Genomic DNA, 19,335 nt, shown 5'->3' on the forward strand with positions numbered 1-19,335 from the left:
CTCAGAGACTGGGAGTAGGGTCAAGTGAGGAATCCTAATATCTCAGCCCAAGCTCTTTGAAGGGTTTTATTGAGTGCACATGTGTAAACATAACATTCCTCTTCTATGTAAGTTACTTCTGCCAAAAACTTGCCCTTTTTAAATTTATTTAATTAATTTATTTATTTTGGGCTGCATTGGGTCTTCGATGCTGTGTGCGGGCTTCTCACTGAGGTAGCTTCTCTTTGTTGCAGAGCACTGGCTCTAGGTGCACGGGCTTCAGTAGTTGTGGCTCGCGGACTCAGTTGCTCCACGGCATGTGGGATCTTCCCGGGCCAGGGCTTGAACCCATGTCCCCTGTATTGGCAGGTGGATTCTTAACCACTGTGCCACCAGGGAAGTCCAACTTGCCCTTTTTAAAACCTGAACAATGAACACTCTCTGCCAAACCTCATCACAGTGTAGTCTCTGACAACAATCCCCAGGGCTCTGTGAAATGTGAATCAAGTCAAAGAAAGGGAAATGTTATTCTCTCATCTGTATATCCAGTACAAATGCTTTTGAACAGCTACTTTACAGGTGATAAAAGTCTTCATAAGTTGATACAATAATTTCTTGATTTATATCAACTTTCCATTTTAAAATTATACATAACTCATCTTATGCTATTTCATCATGAAAATACTTTTGCAGACAGAATAGTCTGACTACTTTAACCTTCTACCAACCTGCTTGGAAAGCAACTTATAACACCCTAATTTGATTATGATAAGGAAATATCTGAAGCTACAAGACAGAAGCTAGTGTGGCCAAAAGAATGAATTTTGAATCAGAACATACGTCAAGGGTAAAGTTAATAGGTATACAATTTCACTACTATTTTAAACTTGTCTCCTGATAAGGAGAGTCAAACCTCAAAATTGATGATATTTGAGATGATTATTTTCATCTGAAACGATTTAAAAAAAAATAATACTCTAGTTATAATTATGCATTCATAAGTCATCAATTACTTGAAAATATGTTGATATGAAGTAAAAAAGGAGACAATGGTGGTCCCTACAAAAATGTAAATCACACGTATCTCTACTATACAAATTAGGTATGTGCATTTCTAAAGGTTTTGGTCAGAATTTTATATTTCTTCTTTCCTTTTTTTGAATGAATTAAATTATCACAGGCAGGATCTCTCTTTTCAAAATTGTACTCAATTCTCCTGTGTAACGAAAATGAAAACCTTGTATCTAAGATTCCAATGACAGCCCAGAACATATTAGTTGTATAGATCTGAGTCTTTTTAAGATACTTCTTCTTATTATTATTACACTTGTTATTTCAGGAAGGTCACTGGGGTATCACCAAAAAAGTGGCCCTTTAGTCACATATTCTGGGATTGAATTCCATGGCTTTTCCCGAACAAGTTGTTGAAATGTGTTTTTTGTGTGCTATGATTCACAAACTAAAAACGGAGATTGGGGGGGAAGCAAGTTTAAACTTTTCAACAACTGCCACAGTACAGCACAAATTCAACAAAAAGCAGTTAAGTGTAAAGCACAGAGTCAGGTAATTGTTAAATAATTATAAATATGAGATAACAGTATGAGATTACAGTAAAAAAAAATGACATCAGCATGTATAAAAGCTTCAATAAGAAAGGTGAAATGACAGGACTTTTGGTCCAACAGTAAGCAAGAGAGCTTATTACTAAAAGAGAATAAAACTCAGATTTAAAAAAAATATGCAACGATTTGTAACACAGGGAATAGAAGGAATAATATGTGATTTTTATATATAGAGAGAAAGTATATACATAAAGTGAGGGAAAGCATTGAAAACACACACACACACACACACACACACACACATACACACACACACACGTAGAAAGGGAAATGGCAGCCCGTATCTACCTTTCTAGAACACATCTAAGTCTCAGCTTCTAGGAATTTGAGGTGATGTAGAAGCCTCCTAGGTATATTTTTAATTTTCAAAATAGCAATGATAAGTGTGTTATACATATAACATTTGATAGGAAATAATCTTTAACATACTTAATGTAGTAGATGTCCTTGGGATTCAAAGAGGAGAAACAAGAATACATAGTCATTGAGCCATTTTGGCAAGAATTTTGAAAGCACAATCATCATGTAGAACTGAAGACATCTGGCGCAGAGGATGGATCTTGTCAATATCAATAAAATAGCAAAGACTGAAGTAAAAAAAAGTGTGCCTTCTCTTTTAATATTTAAGATTGATTTATAAGACATGACTGATACATAGCTTTCTTTGCATGAGAACGTACCACAGTGGTGATCTGAAAATTTTTATTAATCCAAGTAATACATTTTACTTTGAAAAATAAGTAATTATGAGAACAACTAATTCAAAATACATGTTTATTATAATGAGAACTATTATGTTTAGTATCAACAGAAAAAAAAAAAAAGGTAAAATAGTTGCACCTTGAACTAGGAGAATAAATTGAATGACATTAACCTTTCTGACCAGAGAATGGTTCACCTTTTGTATAGTTTCTCACCATGGTTAATCTACATGCTTTCACATACAAGTTTTAAAAATAGACTATTTTTCAGAACAGTTTTAGATTTACAAAAACATTGAGAAGATAGTACAAAGAGCTCCCCGAGAACCCACATCCAGTTTCCCCTATTATTTTTACATCTTACATTAGTATGGACATTTGTTACAATGAATAAACCAATATTGACATTTTATTATTAACTAAACTCCATAATTTATTCTGATTTCCTTAGTGTTTATCTAATGTTCTTTTTCTTTTCATGGATACCATCCAGGACACCATATTACATTTAGTTCGTGTCTCTCTGGCTTCTTCTTGCTTCCAACAGTTCCTCAGACTCACTTTGGTTTTGATGATCTTGATAGGTTTGAGGAGTACTGGTCAAGCATATTGTAGACTGTCCCTCTACTGGAATTTGTCTGATGTTTTTCACATGGTTTTATGGGGGTTATAGGTTTTTGGGAGAGAGATTGAGAGGGAGAGTGTTCTTTTCATCCCTCATATCAAGGGCACATATTATCAACATGCTTTAGGACTATTGAGGTTGACCCTGATCACCTGGCTGAGACAGTCTCTGCTAGGTTTATTCACTGTAAAGTATTCTCTCCCTCCTTACCATACTGAGTACTCTTTGGAGGAAGCGACCATGCTCAACTCATTTCAGAAGTAAGGAGTTTTATGTTCCCCTTCCTTGAGGGCAGAGTATCTACATAAATTGTTTGAAATTCTACTGGATGGGAGATTTGTCTCTTCTCCTTCGTTTATTAATTTATTCCTCATTTATTTATAGCAGCATGGTCTCGTGGATATTTATTTTATATCTTGGGTTATCATCAATAATACTTTAATTTTTTTTGCTCAAATTATTCCAGCTTTGGCCATTGGGAGCTTTTTTCAATTGGCTCCTATGACACTTTGACATACCTCTGTCATTGTGCATATGTGGTGTGCTGAGTGTATGTGGGTGTTTGAAACACTTATTTTTTGGCACAAGATGATCCAGGCTCACATACATTTCCTGCCCCAGTCCTAGATTCAGCCTTTTCTCTGAGGATCCCTGGTTCCTTTCACTGGAGAATAATGTTAGAAAATGAGATCTAGGCACTAGCTGTCACATACAAAATTTATTTTTAAAATAAATTTCATGTTAAAGCTAAGAATTAATATATATATTTGTGTGTAGTACATTTATGGATAAATTCTTACTAACCCTTACTCCATGCTTATCTGTGTTTACTAGTTTTTCAGCAATGATCATGAATTATATCTGTAATGAAAATCATTACTATAAAAATAAAAGCTCTAAAAGAATGTACACCCCATTTCAACAAGAAAATGCAAATTATTGGGTGGGCCAAAAAGTGCCTTCAGCTTTTTAAGTAAAAATAAAAGACACATTTTTCATTTTCACCAAGAACTTTATTGAACAATGTATTCACCCTTTTGTTCCACTACCTTCTGCCATTTTTCAGGCAACTTCATAATTCCATCTTCCCAAAACTTTTTATCTTTTTGAGCAAAGAACTGTTTCTGGTCCCTTTTACAGTCTTCCAGGGAATTGAAATTTTTTCCATTAAGAAAATTTTGTAAAGAGCTAAATAAATGGAAATCTGAAGGTGCAATGTCTGGTGAATATGGCAGATGAATCAGAACTTCCCAGCCAAGCTGTAACAGTTTTTGTCTGGTCATAAAAGAAACATGCAGTCTTGCATTCTCCTGATGCAAGATTATGCATTTTCTGTTGACTAATTCTGGATGCTTTTCGTCAAATACCGCTTTCAGTTGGTCTAATTGGGAGCAGTACTTGTTGGAGTTAACCATATGGTTTTCCGGAAGCAGCTCACAATAGAGGACTCCCTTCCAATCCCACCATATACACAACATTGCCTTCTTTGGATGAAGACCAGGCTTTGGTGTAGTTGGTGGTGGTTCATTTCACTTGCCCCATGATCTCTTCCATTCCACATTGTTGTACAGTATCTACTTTCCATCACCCGTCACAATTTGTTTTAAAAACGGAATGTTTTCATTACGTTTCAGTAGAGAATCACGTGCAAAAATATGGTCAAGAAGGTTTTTTTCGCTCAACTTAATGTGGAACCCAGACATCAAAGAGATTCACATAACCAAGCTGGTGCAAATGATTTTCAACGCTTGATTTGGATATTTTGAGCATGTCGGCTATCTCCAGTGTGGTATAACGTTGATTGTTCTCAATTATTGTTTCGATTTGATCACTATTAACTTCAACTGGGCTACCCGACCATGGAGCATTGTCCAGCGAGAAATCTCCAGCACTCAACTTCGCAAACCACTTTTGACACGATCAGTCACAGCACCTTCTCCATACACTGCACAAATCTTTTTGTGCGTTTCAGTTGCGTTTTTACCTTTCTTAAAATGGTAAAGAATAATATGCCAAAAACGTTGCGTTTCTTCTTCCGTCTTCAATATTAAAATGGCTACGCAAAATTCACCAATTTTGATGTCTTTTTCTAAATGCACGCTGATATGACAGCTGTCACATACAATCTAACAAAATTGTTTTGAATGAAGTTAAAGACAACTAAGTGCTACTAGAGCCATCTTATGGGAAAAAACGAACAAACGTTTTGGCCCACCCAATGGTATCAACTTCTACTGACCTCATATTTAGTATTACAAGTAAACTGAGAATTCTGAGAGTTCCAAGTAGTTATCTTTGAAATGAAGTGTTATATTTCAAAATTGAAAGTGTTCCTCCAAGTAAAAATGATATTCATTTTTTACCTTAGAAAACACTTCTTTCTTTCATAGAACAACCATTTCAGATGTAAAAAGCAAAGATTTATCTGAAAGCAACAACAGCAAATACCAAAACACAAGAAATGCCTGAATGTCATATGTATGGACTGCTTTTGTGAGAAGTATAAAAAGGAGGAGTAAAAGCCTAACACTGATTTTATACATTCCATCAAAAAAAAAAAAGCCAACAGATTATTTAGACATAACTTGAGATTATGACATCATGAGGCATGGCTTCAGTGGTCAATATGACATGTTTTTAAAAAGGCTTCTATGGGACTATGTAAGCAACTTAAGAAGGTACTTTTTTGTGGACATTGTTTTTAAGCAGTTCATACATGCTGATATTAAATGCATAGACTATACTACTTCTCTGTCTCTTCACTAACGTAAATCCAGACAATATCTCTACTGAGCAATTTTATTAGTCTAATTTCTGCTAATATAATGTGCTTGAAACTCTATATATTTAACTCAGTTATTAGGTACCGGCTATATAGGCTCATTTCAGGACCAAATATAACAATATAATCCTTAAAAGCAGTTTAAGATATATACAGTTTAAAATTCAAAAATAAAATGTAACTTTTTGTAATATGCCTCTTTTTACTATGTATTCTTATAAACCCTATTTCACATGATCATTACATTGCTCTATGTTATGCATCATGATAAAACAGTCAGCTTCTCAACATTTTTTTCTATGAAAGGGTAAAACTCATATAAGAGAAAAAACTCTCCTTTCTAAAATCTCAGAGAAAGTAAAGACCAAGTAAAATGCATAATTAGTATAGGAAAAATAAATTGGACATTTACCTGATGGTAGATTAATAATGTCACATCTATATATCTATACAATTTAATTTATTTTCCGTGAAAGTAATAATACTGTATTTCTTTTAAGATGCTCAATAATCTAGACTTTTTTGCTTTTTTTATTTGACTTTGTTCTTTGTAGTTATAGTCCCATTTAATAATGCTTGATTCTATTTAATTAGAAAAATACAGCAAATGTTCCCATTTTTCCTGTGATTTTCTAGTAGAACATACTTAAAAACATAAAATGTTGAAGTTATATTGTTAAATGCCCTATAGAAGAAACAAGGGACATAAAGTATGTCATTTCTAATCTCTGAAGCAGAAGACACCATACATTTAAAAGGATACCAGATTCAGAGAGACACAAACTCTTCTGTGAACACTTGGTAACTTAATTCTATTTATTTTATACATTTCTATGGGAGGGTAATATTTGTGGCTTATTGAGTATGGCAAAAGAATGAGCAAACTGTCAAAATTTACCAACAAAAGATTAGCAGGCTAGTTAAAGATATCCTGGTTCATGACTATTAGAAATTATTAAATATCATCATTAACATGGAAATAAATGATCAAATATTAATGATGATAGATTAAAGTTCACCAAAATCATTTAAAATCTAAACAGTATATCTTATTACATACTGCAACTTTTTCAAGCACTTAACTGTCTTTAATAATTTATATTTGTAAATGTCTAATAATTTAAGTACACCTCATTATTATTACTTAAATTTCAAAATAATTTCAAGGTGTTGCAGTTTCTTCTCAGTGTATTTCTTGCTTGCAGTGAATTTAATTTAGCTTTATGCTTCTTTCTAATTATTATTTAGGTACTTAAAGTTAAGGTGAAATAGTGCAGACACAGATGATGCAGATTCTCATTTCTTAATTTAGATCCTTCTAAAAAATACAAGAAGTTCAAAAATAAAATGTAACTTTTTGTAATATGCCTCTTTTTACTATGTATTCTTATAAACCCTATTTCACATGATCATTACATTGCTCTATGTTATGCATCATGATAAAACAGTCAGCTTCTCAACATTTTTTTCTATGAAAGGGTAAAACTCATATAAGAGAAAAAACTCTCCTTTCTAAAATCTCAGAGAAAGTAAAGTATAAAACCAAAGGTCTTTAAGCTGATCTTTGATAGGCAACAAAGAGATTCAAAATCACTCTCTTAACTGCTTGGTAAGTAATTAGACCTCAATATTTGTTAGGTATCTAAATATGTTTAGCATTGTACTAACTTGAAGGTGTAAAAAGCTAGAGAAGACAAGTCCTTCCTTCAAGGCTCTTAAGATCTAGTTAGGAATCATAAACAACAATATAAGAAAGCAAATGACTGAAAACTTAGAATATTAGCTTGAAAGGCAGAATGAAGATATAAAAATAGAAAGGAATTTTGGCCAAGATTTCCCAGAGTAAGAAAGTATTTTTTAACTAAGCTTTGAGGTAGCAAGGTATGTGATTAACAAGTGTTGCCCACGACGGTCAGTCATTGCTCTTGTTGTTATTACTACTTATTTCACAAATGCGAATGTTTCTTTTTCCTTTAAGGACTATGTTATTGAGTCGAAATATTTACTACTTTACCTAGGTTATCTATATAGCTCCAGGTATACACAGAAAGAATAACTTTTCAAACAGAGCTATGGTTACTCATGTTTATTAAATAAATCATTTATTAATTGATAAGAATATTCCCCAAAGAACATATGTCATCAAAGCATTACATCTCCCAGACAGAACAGTAAAGTTCAGTCACGGTTTTTATTTTTTTCTAAAATAATGAAGCTATAACAAACAGTCTGAAGACATACTAATATTCATTAAGTCGGCACCAACTGGAATGTTTTCCCCTTGAGACTGAGAAGTTGATATTCCAAATACCTAATAAAAATGGGGATGACTTCACCCAGTACTCTGTCTAAGCAGAAAGCAAACACTGGGCCACAGAGATACCTACCAATTCCGGAGGACACCTTCAAAGACACTTTCAGGTCTGTGATAAACCTTTTGATAGTTAACAAATACCCATCCAATGGAACGAGAACACAGTATGAGGAATAAGAACTGAGCACCACGAAACATCCTGTCTTAATTTAACTCCAACCCCAAACAATATATTTCCTAGCTTTGGAAAAGAAAAGATGTGAGAGTAATTCAGCTTGGTGACTCAAGTTCAAACCTATATTTGATCTGTTACCCTGTCACTGGAAACAGTACATGTGCTTCCTCTGCCTTTGTAATTGTTTATATTCCTGACCTTCCCTGACACCAAAAATAATTCACACTCCCACCCTTACCAGCCCTTCCCCACACACACACAAAAGAGATTAAAAATACAGTTTAACTTTGTGCATTTTTCCCATGCAAAATTGTAAAGCAAATTCATTAACTAAGATGTAACTATAAAGGCAAATTCTGCAAAAAGGTAAAAGAAAGGATACATAATTATTTCTTTACCTTTTACCCTTAGTTTCTGCTAGTGTTGGTTATAGTTTCCTGATAATTCCAAAACACTTTGCACTGCCAGACATTTTTTCCTTGACCTCCCCTCTCAGAGAGTCAGCAGGAGGGTAACAGGAGTCAAATTATTTCTCCTCCCAAGTGAATGGGCCACAGACTCTTACAAAGGTGAAATAGTGGTGCCAAAAGATGAAGTAACTTTGTAGATATTCAGGTCATGAAGGCAGTAAGTAGACTAAGGAAAACTTCATTAATCTCAGGAAATTTTCTCAACTCGGCCATGGAGTTACTATTTGAAAAATGTTTCTTTTGTTTTCATTTATAAACATTATCAAAGCCACTAATAATTCCTATAGGTACAATAACACCTTTAAAAATATAGATTACTAATATCATGTACATAAGATCCTTGACCTACAGACTTGATGTGACCCATACCCATCCTCAACCCTGGCTCCCATTTAAATTCTCGGGGTTCTTACCCTGTAAATTATAATATACAGATAATGCATCAACTGATCTTAGAAAGGTCCTCCCTTTAAGTGGGGTCATGGAAAGCTGCCTGAAGTCCTTAAAAGGTGACCTGACTCCAGGTAAAACAGTTCCAGTCTCAGCTCTGCCCCTTACTAGCTTATATTTGAACACATCAGCTAACACCTTTACACCTCATTATTCTCACCTCTAAAATGAGAATAATTGCTTTGTCTACTCCCGTAACCACCGATACCACTTTTAAGAACTATGATTTTTCTTAAAATTGCAAAAGCCAAAATGGGACAGCACACATTTCTAACTCTGTGTCTCTGCTTTTTTTTTTTTTTTCAATCTAAAAAACAAACAAAAAATAATGAAACTTCATATCGTGTTGCTGAGAATATTAATCGTGATAATGTACAAAGTACCTAGGATGCAATAAGTATTTGATAAATGTCCCTTCCCTTCTCCACCAATTTTTCATTTCATAATGGGCAAATTCCATTTGAAATGTTGGCAGTCCAAATCAGTACCATTTTACTGTCTCTCAGCTACCTCTTGACGCTATTCATATCTCTTCCCACATTACCTTCCTGTATTTCCTGGCCTCTTCTCTTTCAAAGGCCAAGGCCTTTTCCCATCTTCCTGACCTGAACCATCACTTTGTAGCCTATCAACGATGTCCCTCTGGCCAGCTTAACTACTCGGTTGAGCCTCAGTGACTCGGAGGCGGGACAGAGTTAAAGCAACTCCTGTCTGGGGCTGCTCACATCCAGCCCAGACCCTTCCTGCTCATCCTCTTGGCTCTCTGGCCTCAGAACAGGGGGAAAAGCGACGGCAACACTGGAGTGATGACATGTGATTCTCTCCCTTCCCCACCCTTCACATTTTTCTTTCCACGTGCAGAACCCGGAAGCCTCTGACCGCTCTTGCCCTGGCGGTTGCCATGGTTACACAACAGCAGCACCAGACTCAGGAGGGGTCTCGTCCCGTCTCCTCTACCTCCCCCTCAACCCTTTCCATCCTTTAATGAGCACGCCCCCCCCCGCCGCGCCCCCGCAGGGGAGGAGAACCTTTTCGGCTAAATTTGAGACTTTCAGTTGCCTCCCCCTCTTCTTCTCTTGCAGACGGCACTGACAAGCTAAGGGAGGATGGGAGGGGCTCTGGTGGGGAAAGGAGCTCTCGGAGAGACATTTGCCTTTCATTACGGCTTCGCTCGGGGCTAAACGGCGAAAAGTTCGCCTACTTAACTCCAATCTCCGTAACTCGGAATTGGGGACCTCAGCGGCCCCAGCTGCTGGCTGCGCAGCTCCCGTCCAGTCCCCTCGAGTCCGGCCTGGTGGCGGGAGCGCGGCGCCTCCTCCTCCTGTCAAGTACCCCCCGCGCGCTGGGACGGAAGCAAAGCAACTCAGCCCACGAGGTTGAACTCAAGTCGTGAGGGAAGGAAAATGAGCCGGTGCCGAAAACGGCCCGGGCGCTGCCAGGGCGGCCCATTAACGCGTCAACTCCAGGCGCGTGATGAGGGAGCAGGGGGAAAACACCGGCGGGGTTAAATCCACCCGGTTAAATTCCCAACAGGAGTCAAATCCGGGCCTTTTCGGAGCGAGCCAAGCCGAGGCTACGGAGGGATGCCCGGCTCCCACAAGAGTACGTTTTGCAGGAGCCGCCTTCCCCAGTCAGCCAGCTCTGAGGCTGGTGTCTGCTTCCAACTTTGCCCTCAGAGTCTGGGAGGATGCACGCTCCCGTCAGACGGAGCGTCGCGGTTCCTTCACAGGGAAAAAGGCGTTGCCCATCCCTCCCCAAAAGCACCACAACACAAACAGCCGCCAAGGTCTCCCCGTCCCCTCCCCCCAGCCCGTCGGGAAAAGGAGCGAGTGAGGGCGCAGACGCCCTTGGTCAAATCCTCGTCAGATTGTCCCCACCGACGCGTCTGCGAATGAACCTGCAGCCAGAGGAGCCACGGGGCACGTTCAGACGCGCTCGCGGCCGCCGGGGCCCTGGAGGGGGCGAGAGAGAGAGCGAAGTTCCCGGGCGCGTCTCGGGAGGAAAACTTTGCGCGGCGCGGAAAGCTCGTGCTGAGGAAGCGGCGGCGGCGAGCGGAGACTGCGCCCGCCGCCACGCTGTCCCCGCGCCGCGCGCCCGGACCGTCAGCGCCTCGGCGCCCCGTTCCCCGTCTGGCCCCCCCGCGTGCCCACTCCCGTCACCTCCGGAGCGCTCTTTCCGCCCCAGAACGTTGCCTTATCTCCCGGCCGCTCGGCATCCTCACTTCGGACCCATTACCACCCCCAAATCCAGTCACCCCTACTGGCCACCGCGGTCCTCCCACCGGAGCAGCAGGTGACCCGAAACCAGCCTTACCTGCCGCGAACTCTTCTGGCCCTCTCTCTGTGCCCGCTGTTTTTTCCGGGAGAGAGGAAGGGGATGCAGGCGGTGGGCGTGCGAGACGGCGACCCGGGACACTGGCGCGACCTCCTCTGAGCGGCAGCCCTGGCTGAGCCGCGGAGCCGCCGGCGGCCCTGACGGAGCGTGGAGGCTGCGGCCGCAGAGGCCAGGCCGGGAGGCAGGGGGCGCTGCTGCCCCCCGAGCGCCCTGCCGGGAGCGGCGCGGAGCCAGGCACCAGCTGGAGCTGTGGGGAGGCGAGGGTGGCGAGGAAAGGCACGCTCGGAGCGGGAGGGCGGCTTTTAAGTTTGTGGTGTGACCACAGCAGCTGTCCCGAGAGAGACTCAGTCTTTCTAAAAAGGGGATGCTCAGAACGCCGGGGATTACCTCTCCCCTTCCGATCTCCTCCCCCAGCCCTCGGCCCCCCTTCCCTGTGCGCACGCCAGTCCTCCCCAGCGTGCAAAAGTCCATCCCAGTCGGCGCGCAGGCTGTCAGCAGCGTGGATTAAATGTAGCTCCGGCCGCGCTGGGGGATGTTTTTCCGGACAGGGCACTCTGTATGTAAAGGAATTTCTGACGTTTGAGCCCGCGCCCGGGTGGCTTTTGGGCCTGTTTATTCTATACCATAACGTCTCCAAGGACTCCCTGCCGAAAAAAACAGGACGAACACTGTCTCAAAAACTCTAAGCCTCAAAAAGAGGAGCTGTGTTCCAGTACGTAAAACCCCTATCCACTGTTACTGGCCTCGAAAGAGCAGGTGTGGAGGATGAGCGACAATCAGCCCTCCACTACGGGGCTGGCACCGAGGAAGGACCAAGCAGGAGGTAAACAAAACACACACACACACACACACACACACACACACACACACACACACGATGTAAGTCTTTTTTCCCTCTCTACCTCATACCAGGCCAGCAGGGTTACATCACTTATTCCTGTGCTAGATTTCCTTGTAGATTTGTACACACCTTGCTCACGCAATAGAAAACTTGGAAGTGTATGGGGACCAGGGTGGATTCACATTTTGTGGAGCCTGGAACTCACACTATTTGGAAGTGGGACCCTCTTGAAGAAAACTAATACAGAAATAGCTTAATTCTACAGATTTTAGAAAAACATATGACATATGAACTCATTGGCTGACCACAGGAACATGGAAAGGGCCTCTGCAAGGGATGAGTCCTGAACTGGAGCCTTATTGGCTACATGGTAAATCCTTCTATGATTGGAACTCTAGGTCTGTGGTCACACACCTTGAACTTATTAGTCCCAAACATAAAACTAACTTGGGGTGGAGCCATAGAAAAAAGCAGCCATGGGGTCCTGCATTTGTCAGGTTGACTTCAGAGCTGTGCTCGTAAGGTCCCAGAGTTCCCTTGGCAAATGACCGGGGGGTTTTGGTTTGGGGGCAGTGAGCAGACAGTGGCAACAGTGGAAGAACTGGTCTGGGGGAGGAGACTCTTCATTCAGCCTTCCCTCTGCAGCAGAGAGCTGAGGACCACCAAAGCTAAATGAGTCATTTTAAGTTACAGATGGTTGGTGGCAGAGCCAGCTCAGGAGGGACTCAAGTTTCCTAACTCTGACCAAGTTTCTTTCCTGTGTCTCATACTGCCCCATCGCTGTAACCTTGGTTTTGACTGTCAACCAACCAACCCCATAATTTTCCTCTTTGGATACAGGACAATTTAAAGCCCTACAGACTATTCCAATCTATAGCCACATTTTTTCTGAATGCTTTATATTCAGTGTTATACCACTCATTTTATAATTAACCACACACGTGATGTGTTTATTGCATTTTGAAATATTTTTATATTATTTTTGTTTATGCCATTGCCCCCAGTCCAGATTGCAAGCTCATTGTGAGGACAAAATACCTCTTTTGTCTCCCAGAACATAGCTTAGGGTTTTGCACATGGTGGGTTCATGATAAGTACTTTTAGATTTTTACCCTATTTATTAATTTTCTAATAATTTTGTCAGTTTATTGGCCAGAATATTGTATTTAATTAGAGTTGTGGTTAACTCTGGATTTTCCCTTTTTCCTTCCTGTCTAAAATCCTAACTTAATATACTCAAGGGAAATGACATCTCCCTTTTGCTACTGTCTCAGCCTTTTCCACAAAGCCCCCGCAGGATTAATCACTCCCTCCTGTTTTTCCAAAGCACTTTGATTTCACTACTAAATAAGTCCCTTTCATGTTAGATCATAATAAATTATGCATTGGTCTGCATCCCATACAGGCGTATTGCCTGTTTTGTGTTCTTGTTTCCCCAGCTCCTAAAACAGTGCCTATGAATTTGTATTGAACTGATTTGGTTTGAAGTACCCTGACTTCAAATTTAGACTGTATTTACTAGGGCATCCTGAACATACCATGAGAAGAACATCTGGAAACTGGGTTCTGTGCTTTCTTTCCTTTTAATTACTCTGAGCACGCAGCAGGCAGAGTCAACCACACAGCTCAGTTGTGATGAATGGCCTCAGCTGTGTTCAGGGCTTTGTAATCCTCACGATACTTCTCTGAGTGTCTTGGATATGGTGGGTGTTTAACAAATATTTGGGGGTTAAATGAATTAATGAAAACAGTGGATGTGATGACAATAATTAGTCACTGAATTATTTCTGAAATTTCTGCTAACTCTACAGGATCCCACCAGTATGGTTTTATAACCCTTTTTAAGTGTTTGAAATTTACTGTTACCAAAAGCAATTCTGTAATCTGTCTTATAGTGTTGCTTAATACCCTATCTGAATCCTTGAAATAACACCCAGTAGGAAAAGTCTATTTTACTTTAAGTTTTGTTAAAATGTAATGTGTATTATATAGTGTAGCTTATCTTCAAGGGTGACTATTCAAGATTCAGTAAATGATCCTTAATTACACTGAAAGAGATGTGTGTATCATCAGTTAGAACTACCTAATTGTTGCTGCTCTGCCTGTTCTGGTCTGAGGGGTAAAAAAGAAAGAAAAAGGAAACACAAAATACTTTCCAGGTGCTTGGAAACATTGTTGAATAAGTAAACTTGTCTTGAGGGTCCAGGTTCTTCCTCTGTGGCATACCACCCCTCACTCATCTTCATTAGGGCTCACAGATTGAATGTAAGTCATTCTTACTGTATGGTAGTAGATTTATGTTAGATAATATGAAATACACTGTTTCTCAAAGGATTACATTGTTATACTGAGTGAAACCAAGGAATAAAGTTCTAATTGTAGAATTTCAAGAATCATCTATCTATGTTGGGAGCCATAAAGGAAGGTAGCAGGGATGGGAAAGAGTAGAATAGTTATATTCTAGGCTTTTCCAACTCCACATATAGCTACCTCTGCCCAGAAGATGGGAGAAAGATAATTACTGGGTCCAGAATTTAAATCTAGCAGGATCTCAGAGGATTTGACTACACTTTCTGCAGAAGGTGCTTTTCTGTGCAGTCTTCTATTCACAAAGCATATGGAAATTTGGTGAATTTAAAAGGAAAAAAAAAGACAGATAAAAGAGATTGCAAAGTTCTGTGCACAGAGACAAGAAAATGGAAATGAAGCCCAAGCCATTTAGTGTTCACTTCTATAAAACTAATCATACCTTGGTCAGACATAAAACGTCTCTGCCTTATAATAAATACTACCTTATGAATGTTTTCCCACATATTAACATATCAGTACCAACAGATAAAAATGTTGTTATACTCATATGAGAAAACTGGGATATATGTTAGTTTATGTCTGATTGAAACAAGTGATGGCATGAGATGAAAGCAGCCTACCCACCTCCTACTCTTCTATCAGATATTTTCCCTTATAAACTGCAGATTTTTTTTCCCATCTGATTCATTTGATCATGACAATTCACTCATCACTTGATCACTAGCTAGTTACATATTAAGATCATTATATCATGTTTAGTAGTGGAAAAGAACACTCCTGACTTCTATCTTTAATGCAGTATTAATTATACATGCATAGAACTCTTAGAAGTAAATGGATCCCTGTTTCTCATCATCAAATAAAGACAGAAGATAGTTTAGGTTAGTTAATCGGAATGTGAAATTGTAATGTCTTTGTGTTTTAAACTCTTATAACATCATAAATAATCATAAACTTTCAGAGTTAGGAGAGACCTCAAAGCCCTTCTAGCCCTCATGTTATACATGAGGAAAAGAAGGCCAAGAAGGTAGAGTGATCACCTAGCTCCTTCAGACTCCTGCCTCAATGCCCTCTGCAAAATAGCACCCTGCTATAGAGCCTTTTTTTTGAAAAAAAAATCAGCTATTTTTCAAAACCTTTCCAAGCCAGAATCTTAAGGTTATATTTACTTAGCTGTGTTGGGGTGTGGTGAATAATTAAATTCAGCAGGAATGCACTTCAAAATAAAAATAAAAACATAGCCCAACCCCTTTGGCCCAAGTCCTGAGACCTCAGAAGAGAGCACCTCCTTGACTATGAACATTCACTAGAGGCTGGAAAGGCTTTTTGTGTCTGATATAGGACTCCACAGAGTTATTGCAGAATGGGGGAGTTTAAAATCAAATAAATGACTCTGTTTCTTATTTTTAACAATGTTCTTATAGCAACAAACCATCCCCAAGGAAAGATTTTAAGGAAAAATAAACAACTTTTCTATATATCATATAAGAGAAAAAATCTTTAAATTTGCTTTTCTTAATACCTCGTACCACCACGCCACCCTTAGAACATGCTTTAGACACAGTGTATTCTTCTAAGAAAATGGGAGGGGGAGGGATTCCTATGGTACCTAATCGAGGCAAGCCTTATTTGTTTAAGGGTGATGAAACCAAGAAAAATATGCCCTCTTGTGGCTTATTTGTTCTAGTTCACAACTAATCAACAGTGCTCCATTATTTCCTGAAACTCAAACATACCTATATTCCGAGTGGAATTAAACTATTCCTTTGTGCAGTAACTAGAGAGAACAGGTCTGTGCAGACAGCAGGAAGGCATTCCAAGACTTCTGCTTTGTTCAAGGTAATAAGCAGCAGCTTAGCCACAGCGAAATCAGTATCCCTAAAAACGGGGGAAGATTTTCCAAAATAACCCACAGATTCTTACAGATATTATAAAAATACCTTCCAAATAAATGCATTAGATAGAATTTCTTTCCTAAACAGTGAGGTTTATGTTGGACAAACTTAAACCATCAGTTTCCACAAATAGGAAAAAATTCATGATTTCCTTTCCTACTGTATTTATGCCTCTAAGATTTCTTTAGCTGTGGGATGATGCTTATTTTTCCATTAAAAAAGTAAAATGTATAATAAAGCAGTTAAGAGAATCCTGATTTTCATTCTCTGCATAGTTTTTCTCTCCTTTCCTCTTGTTTCTTCAGAAATAAAAATAGCACAAATGTGTTACATCCTATGATTTACAGATATAATTAATTTCACTACAAAAAAAAAAAAAATGCCCACCAAGTTGTCCTAAAACAGCACGGTGGAGATAGGCTTAATGGGAAATGACCTCTGCTGATCAAGAGAGTGACTTTCATGTAACTGTCATTTAAATAACTTAGTAACTAAGTGAATGTCAAAGGTTTAAAACAGGTCAGAATGCTAAATCCTTAGTCCAACCTTATAATAATAATATTAATAATTATGATTAACACTGTTATTATTTTATATACAAAAAATGACTTAAATCACACATTTTCCATTTGACTGGATCTGCTTGTGTATTAAGTAGGCCGGCGGACCATTTCCTAATCTGCAGGCTTACTTTAGCAAGTTGCTGCTGAAATAGACTGAATTGCATCTCACTTACCAGAAGGAATAAATACAGTTTTCCAAAATGCCCAGTTTAACATGGAGCTATTGTTTTTCTAAATTACAAGCTTAAAATAGCTTTAAGTTTATCTAGTTCAATGATCATTCTGACCTTTGAAGCACAGATATACTTTATTGGAATTGTCATTTGCAAGGAAAATTCATTCATAAAATAGTTGAAGGTTTTAAATTTTGTCTATTTAGTGAATAATAATGAACCACTATAATATTATTAACAAATCGCATTCTCTTTATACTTGACATTTCAATAAAATTATCTTTCCCTATGTCAAGCAAAGTTTTACTTTCCAAAGTTTATTCATGCGTTTGCCAAAAGAGTCTATCAATACATTAAAAGTCTATGATAATATGTGTATTTTAAAAATTATCTCTAATTTTACTATATTTAAAATTTCCAGTTCTAAGAATGGAGCTAATTTTAAAAGACAAAAATATGACCATTTAAAAATGTATCAAGAAATTAGTATTTCACTAGTTAAGAATAAAAGACAAGTGGTCCACAATAATGAAGGTCATTATTGTAAGTATGATATGATTGATAGCATGTCTAACATTAAAAATGGTGACCTGCAAATATTAGCTATAAAAACATTGTAAACATGATATTAAAATAGTAAGGTATTAGTTAGAGAACAGATAAACAAATAAATAAAACAAATAAATAAAACAAGTTAGAAGTCCAGAAAATAGGCTTAGTTATATAATTATGTATATAATGAGAATTTTGTTTTCTGGCTCCAAACTTGAGTGGACAATAAATGCCTTCTTTTCTAAAAATTACTTTTGTTTTGTGGCACTTGAAATACAAAACAAATAGCATACACACATAGACACAATAAAATGGAACTCACATTGAAGAATACGCCACCCAACCTAAGAATTAGAAAATTACAGCTATCTTTGAAGTTTTCTTTGTGTTCCTCCCTGATTCCATTTTCTCTGTCTTTTTGCTGCACTTATGTATATGGCTCTAAACAACATATAATATGATGTATTGTTTTTACTAACTTTATATAAATAGTAACAGCTTCCTAAAAATAGTAATTTTCTGTGACTTTCTTTACTTAGCAGTATCTAAGATTCATCTTCCTTATTATGTATGCTGTTGCTTTGTTCATTTTCATTGCTTTGCATTATATTGTGAATACATCATGAGTTATCCATTCTCATATTGATAGCCAGTTGAGTTTTTTCTAGTATTTTACTATTACAAACAGAATCTTAGTTCTCCAACCAGGGATTGAACCCAGGGCAGTGAAAGTGCCAAGTTCTAACCAGTGGACTGCCAGGGAACTGCCAAGTACATTCCTTAATGTTACTCCTAAATATTTTATATTATTGCTGATATTGTAAATTAGGTTTCCCTTTCATTAAATCTTTTAACTGGGTATTGTTAATATATGTAGAAACTATTGCTCTCTGTATATTAATTTTATATTTTGCTAATTTTCTGAATTTTTTATTGTTTCCTTAATTTTCATCATGGGTTATCTCAGATTATTCATGAATACTGTCATATAATTCTTAATATCTGGTCTATGAAGGTTTGGTGGATATCTGTAATGACATTTTTCTTCTATAGAAATTTAACCTTTCTATCTCTACTGGGTTAAATATAGGTAAATTGTATTTTCCTAGAATGTTATCTATTTCATTTAAGTTTACAAATTTATCTGCATAGAGCTGGGCAAATAGTCACTTAATTTTTAATTTTTTTTATTTCAATGATTTTTACCAGTTATAATTTATTGTTGTGTTTATGCTTTCTTTCTTTTATGTTTTGATTAGATGGGCTAGTTATTATCTTCATTTTTGTCAAAAAACAACTTTTTCCTTTATTAATTGGTTTTACTGTTTTCTATTTTTAAATTCATTAATTTTTTCCATGCATTAATTATTTGCTTCCTGCTGTTTTTTTAGGGTTTCCTTTTTTTTTAACTTTTGCTTTGAGAATTTAATTAAATTATTTTCACTCTTTGATTTTTATTAATATAAATAGATAAAGCTATACATTTTCTTTTGATTATCACTTTAATTAGAGCCAAGAGTGTCTGATATGCAGTGTTGAATTATCATTA

General features: G+C 37.9%; 1 protein-coding gene across 2 annotated transcripts in view; it reads right to left on the reverse strand.

Moving 5' to 3' along the window:
- SEMA3D (semaphorin 3D) overlaps nt 1–11,864 on the reverse strand; it is a 210,103-nt gene extending 198,239 nt beyond the window's left edge. For both annotated transcript variants that reach the window (XM_082632043.1, XM_082632042.1), the window contains exon 1: nt 11,432–11,864. The gene's annotated coding sequence lies outside the window, so the exon portion shown is untranslated. The remainder of the gene's footprint in view (nt 1–11,431) is intronic.
- Between the last annotated feature and the right edge of the window lie 7,471 nt (nt 11,865–19,335).

Source organism: Mesoplodon mirus, assembly GCF_964341445.2.
Source record: "Mesoplodon mirus genome assembly, chromosome: 9".
Classification (NCBI taxonomy): Eukaryota; Metazoa; Chordata; class Mammalia; order Artiodactyla; family Ziphiidae; genus Mesoplodon; species Mesoplodon mirus.